The sequence below is a fragment of the Oryctolagus cuniculus genome, chromosome 7, assembly GCF_051225735.1.
Source record: "Oryctolagus cuniculus isolate XC-2025 breed Fujian yellow rabbit chromosome 7, ASM5122573v1, whole genome shotgun sequence".
NCBI lineage: Eukaryota > Metazoa > Chordata > Mammalia > Lagomorpha > Leporidae > Oryctolagus > Oryctolagus cuniculus.
In genome coordinates this window covers 30,299,119-30,306,306 of record NC_142873.1, presented here as the reverse complement: position 1 = coordinate 30,306,306, position 7,188 = coordinate 30,299,119, and the positions used below count along the sequence as shown (strand labels likewise).

The window sequence follows — 7,188 nt, the reverse complement described above, 5'->3', positions numbered from 1 at the left end:
GAAATATACTTGAGGCAGCTGCAGATTTCTCTTCAACCATTTTCCTCTACTCCATTTCACAAATTCTCCCCTCAAGTATATCCACCTGCATGCATTCATTCTGACAGTGTCACATTATAAGCATTGTTTCCTCTGAATATTTCCTTCCTCTGATCCCTCTGAATATATTTCCCTTTCTGTTTGAGTTGGATTTTTCCTTGAAAATCAAAATATGTTTCCTCCTCCCTGTGAAACTTTTCTACTACGGTCCTGATCTGGGAGCACATCCCCCGCATTTATGATCCCTTTGAATTTTTTTTTTTTTTTTGACAGGCAGAGTGGACAGTGAGAGAGAGAAAGACAGAGAAAGGTCTTCCTTTTGCTGTTGGTTCACCCTCCAATGGCCGCCGCGGCCAGCACACTGCGGCCAGTGCACCCCACTGATCCAAAGGCAGGAGCCAGGTGCTTCTCCTGGTCTCCCATGGGGTGCAGGGCCCAAGCACTTGGGCCATCCTCCACTGCACTCCTGGGCCACAGCAGAGAGCTGGCCTGGAAGAGGGGCAACCGGGACAGAATCCGGCGCCCTGACCGGGACTAGAACCTGGTGTGCCGGCGCCGCGGGCAGAGGATTAGCCTAGTGAGCCGCAGTGCCGGCCAACCCCTTTGAATTTCTAAAGTTCTCCATCCCTCCTTTAACACTGAGCCGCTGACAACCTGTACCACTTAACATCTTCCATATGCCTTGCATCCCTAATGAGAATAGGGATTCTTTGAGATCAGGGACCTCTCTGCCTACCCAGTGCTGCACATGACCAGAGAGTCTATGAACATTTGTTGCTCTGGATGACAATGACAACGTCACCTCAATCATGAAGCATGATCATTCTTAGGTAAATTGGAGACTCTCAGTGCCAATATGCTGACACTCTTGATATTCTTAATTAGCATTTGGCAATTATACTTCATAGTTGTTTCCACAGGACAGTTCACAATTATTCCTCAGTTTTTGTCAAGATATTCTCAAGTGGTGAGTGATAAAGATCACTCCCTGCCATTCTTTTGTTTTTTAATTGAGTAAAGCAAAGTACTGGTGACTTTATGATATACTGCAAATGTATAATACAAAAATTGACATGGGAAAGTAAACTAAATAAACTGGGAGGGTCAGGCATTGTTATGTTGCTTGGAACACCTGCATCCCAGATTGGAACAACTGGGACGATGGGGTCACACGTCTACTTATGATCTAGCTCCCTGCTAATGTGCTCTCTGGGAAGCAGCAGATGATGGCTCAAGGAATTGGATCCCTGCGATCCACGTGGAGGCCCAGATGGAGTTCCTGCTCCTGGTTTTGGTGTGGCCCATTCTTGGCTACTGAAGACATTTCTCTTTCTCTCTTTCTTTCTCTTCCCCTCTCTCTCTCTCTCTCTCTCTCTTTCTCTATCACTTTCCTTTTCATTCTGCACTGCATATAAATAATATTTTTAAAAAAGAAATAATTTTGATAATGCTTCTATAGCAATTTGTTTCTATAGCAAGCCAAATAGTGTCTTTTTATATAACGATTTGTTTATTTATTTGAAAGTCATAGTTATGGAGAGAGAAGAGACAGAGAGAAAGAGAGAGAGAGAGAGGTGGAGATCTTCCATTTACCAGTTCATTCCTTGAATGGCCACAACGGCAGTTCAGCCAGTCTGAAACCAGGAGCCAGAAGCTTCTTTAACGTCTCTCATGTGCGTGCAAGGGTCCATGGATTTGGCCCATCTTCCACTGTTTTCCAAGGCACATCAGGAGGGACCTGGATTGGAAGTGGAGCAGCCAGGAATTGAACCGGTGCCTAAATGGGATGCTGGTGCTGTAGGACCTAGCTTTACTCTATAAGCCACAGTGCCAGCCCCAGAAATATTGTCTTATTTTATTTTATTGAAGTATCAGTAGACCTGTAAGATTAGGAGATTCTTCGGTTTTCTTTTAAAACTGAAAACTTTCATTTAAACATCTGAAAAAATAGAAAATTTGAATGTTTCTTTGTTGTAGTATTTGTATTACTTATAATTATTTCTGATTAAAAATGCAAATTAAACCCAAAGTAAGTAAAAGGAATGAAATAAGGAATAAAAAACAAGGAAGTTTTTTTAAAGATTTATTCCATTTATTTGAAAGAGTTGCAGAGAAAGGTAGAGACACAGAGAGAGGTATTCCATCTGCGGGTTCGATCCCCACATGGCCACAATGGGCAGAGCTTCACTGATCCAAAGCCAGGAGCCAGAAGCTTCTTCCAGGTCTCCCACGCGGGTGCAGGGGCCCAAAGACTTGGGCCATTTTCTGCTGCTGTCCCAGGCCATAGCAGAGAGCTGGATAGGAAGAGGAGCAGCTGGTACTAGAACCAGCGTCCATATGGGCTGCTGGCACTTCAGGCCAGGGCTTTTACCTGCTGCACCGCAGTGCCGGCCCCAAGGAAATTTTTTTTAAAAAGATTAAAAAATAACACTGACAAAATTGATCAGGGAATAAAAAGAAAAGACACAACTTGACAATATCAACAATGGAAGAGTAAATGTCACTAGAGTTCAACATTAAAAGGATAATAAAAATATTATAGGCCTGCGCAGCGGCTCACTAGGCTAATCCTCCACCTGCGGCGCCGGCACCCCGGGTTCTAGTCCCGGTTGGGTCACTGGATTCTGTCCCAGTTGCTCCTCTTCCAGACCAGCTCTCTGCTGTGGCCTGGGAAGGCAGTGGAGGATGGCCCAAGTGCTTGGGCCCTGCACCCACATGGGAGACCAGGAGGAGGCACCTGGCTCCTGGCTTCGGATTGGAGTAGCTCTGACCGCAGCTGCCATTTGGGGAGTGAACCAGTGGAAGCAAGACCTTTCTCTCTGTCTCTCTCTCTCTCTCACTAACTCTGCCTGTCAAATAAATAAATGAATAAATAAATAAATAATTAAAAATATTATAAATAGCATTATGCTAATAAATTCAATAACTTGGATAAAATGGGAAAAATATGGAATGAGTCTGTAGGACGCCAACTACCCAAAACACATAAGAACAAAAAGATACCCTGGATATCTTTTTATCTATGAATACATTTAGTTTGTAAAGAAAAATAATCCCTCAAAAGAAACTCCAAGCTCACATGATTTCAGTTGAATATTACCACGCATTTATTGAAAAAATGTCAATTCTTGATTATGATTTTCCCTCATTGATTTTACAGAAAGGGAAAAATGTTGGAAGCACTGATCTTCAGAAATCTACAAATGGCCAGGTGGTAAATGTACCTTCAAAGAAGAAGAAAACTTCTGGCATACCTAAGAAGAAGAAAAAAAAGACTTCAGGTACTGCTAACACTCCTGAGAAGACTGTGGATAGCCAGGGCCCCACACCAGTTTGTACACCATCATATTTGGAGAGACGAAAATCTGAAGCAGCTGAAACGAAAGATGAAGAGAAAGATGATGAAATAGTTTTCAAACAGCCTGTATCTGATGTAAAAGAAGAAACACAAGAGACTCAAACAACTGCACGTTCAGGGAAGAAAAGACGAAGAAAAAGAAATCCATGATTCTGAGTGTATTTTGTATAATATATCTTCTGGGAAAAAAAAAAGAAAGAAAAAATGTCAATTCTACATAAATGGTTATAGAAAATGAAAGAATATATTCCAGATCATTTTAGGAGACCAATATTACCCTAAAATCAAAGCCAAAAAAATATACTGTAAGAAAGAAAACTACAGGCTGGCTCCACGGCTCACTTGGCTAATCCTCCGCCTGCGGCGCCAGCACCCTGGGTTCTAGTCCTGATTGGGTCACTGGATTCTGTCCCAGTTGCTCCTCTTCCAGTCCAGCTCTCTGCTGTGGCCCAGGAAGGCAGTGGAGGATGGCCCAAGTGCTTGGGCCCTGCACCCGCATGAGAGACCAGGGGAAGCACCTGGCTCCTGGCTTTGGATCGGCGCAGTGTGCCGGCCGTAGTGGCCATTTAGGGGGTACAGACCACTGTCTAACTCTACCTGTCAAAAAACAAACAAACAAACCAAAAAAAAACCTGCAGATCAATATCTTTCATTTACATAAACTCTTGACATTCTTTTTTTAAAAAATGATTTTTATTTATTTATTTGAAACTCAGAATTACACAGAGGAGAGGGAGTGGGAGGGAGATAGAGAGAGAGAGGTTTTCCATCTGATGGTTCACTCCCCAATTGGCCACAACAGCCAGAGCTGCGCCAATCTGAAGCTAGGAGCCAGGAGCTTCTTCTGGGTCTCCCACGCGGGTGTAGGGGCCCAAGAACTTGGGCCATCTTCTACTGCTTTCCCCGGCCATATTAGAGAGAGGATTGGAAGTGGAACAGCTGGGTCTTGAACTAGAGCCCAAATGGGATTCTGGTGCTTCAGGCCAGGGTGTTAACCTGCTGCGCCACAGCATTGGCCCCTTAACATTCTTTTAAGAAATTAAATTTTAAAACCCACATAAATTTTTTAAAAACTCTCAGAAAACTAGAAATAGAATTTTCTCAACATGATAAAACACATCTAAAATAAACCTTATCTCACTCCATCTTTAAAAGTTAACTTGGCATGTGTTATAGGTCTAAATAAGAACTACTAGTGTATAAAATTTGTGGTTAGATAAAGATTTCTGAATTAATACCGTAAGAAAATGACTATAAGAAAAAAAATGGACTTCATCTAAGTTTAAGAGTTTCAGTCTTCAAAAAAACACTGTTAAGAAAATGAAAAGCGCTGGTGCCACGGCTCACTAGGCTAATCCTCCGCCTTGCAGCGCCAGCACACCGGGTTCTAGTCCCGGTCGGGGCGCCGGATTCTGTCCCGGTTGCCCCTCTTCCAGACCAGCTCTCTGCTGTGGCCCAGGAGTGCAGTGGAGGATGGCCCAGGTGCTTGGGCCCTGCACCCCATGGGAGACCAGGATAAGTACCTGGCTCCTGCCATCGGATCAGCACGGTGCGCCGGCTGCAGCGCGCCAGCCGCGGCGGCCATTGGAGAGTGAACTAACGGCCAAGGAAGACCTTTCTCTCTGTCTTTCTCTCTCACTGTCCACTCTGCCTGTCAAAAAATTTAAAAAAAAAAAGAAAGAAAATGAAAAGTCACAGATCAGGAAAAATATTTGCAAAACATATATATAATCAATAACTTCATATATGCAAATATATAAAGAGCATAACTCATTAACAAGAAATCTATATGTAATCTATTTATACCCCTATAATCTATACATAATCTACTTTTACCCCTATAAATAGATGGGGTAGGGAAAGGGGATGATTTAATAGACTTTCAGCAAAGAAAATATAAAAATTGCAAATAAGTGCATTTGAAGATGTTCAACATCATTAGTCATTAATAAAACATCTATTAAAGCTACATTAAATTGCCTCTTTGATCTCACTTGGATGACTAAAATTAAAACAATTGACAACTTCAAGTTTTGGTGAACATGTGGAACCGGAACACCCAAATATTACACAAGATTCACCTACTTGGAAAATGACTTTAGCAGCTCCTTATAAATTTATAAGTAATACAGTAATTCCATTCTTATGTATTTACCCAAAAGAAATAAAAACTATGGGCATTCAAATACTTGTACACTAATGGCCAGCACACTTCATTCACGGTAATAAGAAAATTGAAACAACTCAGATATCCAACAAGGGGCAAATGGAAAATCAGATTGCAGCACGCATATGACAGAATACTATCTTGGCCACACAAAGAAATGAACTACTGATAAGTCCAACAGCATAGAAGAATCTCAAGAAGTGTTATCCTAGCTCAGGAGCCTACATAGTATAAGATTCTGTTTACACGAAATATTGGAAAAGGTAAAACCACAGTGACAAAAAGAAGACTTTTTTTGTTAGGGGTCAGGAGGTCAGAGGATGGTAATGCAAAAGGATCTATGAAAACTCTGGGGAGACTGAAGGCAACTGTATCTTAGTTGTAGTAGTTAACATGGGCATAAACAGTTGTCTAAAACATCAAGTTCTACATTTAAATTTGTGAATTTTATTGTAGTAACTTATCCCTCAATAAAACTTTGAAAAATACTGCCTATTAGTCACAGATAGTTTTTCTGTATTCTTCTTTTCTACATGGTTTTTAAATGCTTTCAAATGATGAACCTGACCCTGTTGCTAAAAACTTTGTTAGCATTTAATTCCTATATATTCATTTATAAATATGCCACACTCGATTAATAGTTCCCTTATTTTTTTCTTGTTTTTTAATTTTTATTTATTTATTTTTATTTTTTGACAGGCAGAGTGGACAGTGAGAGAGAGAGACAGAGAAAAAGGTCTTCCTTTGCCGTTGGTTCACCCTCCAGTGACCGCCGCGGGCTGCGCGCTGCGGCCAGCGCACCGTGCTGATCCCTTGGCAGGAGCCAAGTACTTCTGGTCTCCCATGGGGTGCAGGGCCCAAGCACTTGGGCCATCCTCCGCTGCACTCCCTGGCCACAGCAGAGAGCTGGCCTGGAAGAGGGGAAACCAGGACAGAATCCGGCGCCCCGACCGGGACTAGAACCTGGTGTGCCAGTGCCGCAAGGCGGAGGATTAGCTTAGTGAGCCACGGCGCAGGCCAGTAGTTCCCTTATTGATAGAAACCTGTATTGTTTTCATTTTTTCTCTATATTAATACTCAGATGCACTTTGTCCACATATGTTTTTGTATTTTCCCCTTACATTAGGTTTTGCAAAAAAAATTGCAAGAGTAGGCCAAAGAATAAGAATGCTTTAATGATCATACAATGTATTGCTAAATTTTTCCAGGAAAATTATACCGATTTAACTTTCACTAGCGATATAAGAAAGGACCAGTTATATTGCACTCCTGGCAAGACTGAATGTTATTGTTAATTATTATTTTAGATATTTGCTAAAACCCTGTTCTAGAACCTTACACTTCAGTTCTGCACTGGATTATAACTATTCTGTAACCTCCTGTGCATAAAGAATCAGTCTATGTTACTCACCCTCCCGTGAACAGGGTCCGTTTTATCCATTCATGGGGATCCCTGCACATCTGCAGATCCTCTGGGTCTTGTGATCCTCTACAATGACATCATCTTTCCAATAGTCGGCAGCCTGTGTCTGGCTGTCTCCATTTGTTACTTCTGCCTGGCTAGTTATCTCTTAATATGTTTGTGAATGCCCAGTGTTCATATAATCTCTGTGGCTTAAAGCTT

At 41.9% G+C, this 7,188-nt stretch overlaps 1 pseudogene; it reads left to right on the top strand.

Annotated features, from left to right (window-relative positions):
* Positions 1 to 3,118: 3,118 nt before the first annotated feature.
* Positions 3,119 to 3,547, top strand: LOC149125388 (MKI67 FHA domain-interacting nucleolar phosphoprotein pseudogene; annotated as a pseudogene).
* The last annotated feature ends 3,641 nt before the right edge of the window (positions 3,548 to 7,188 follow it).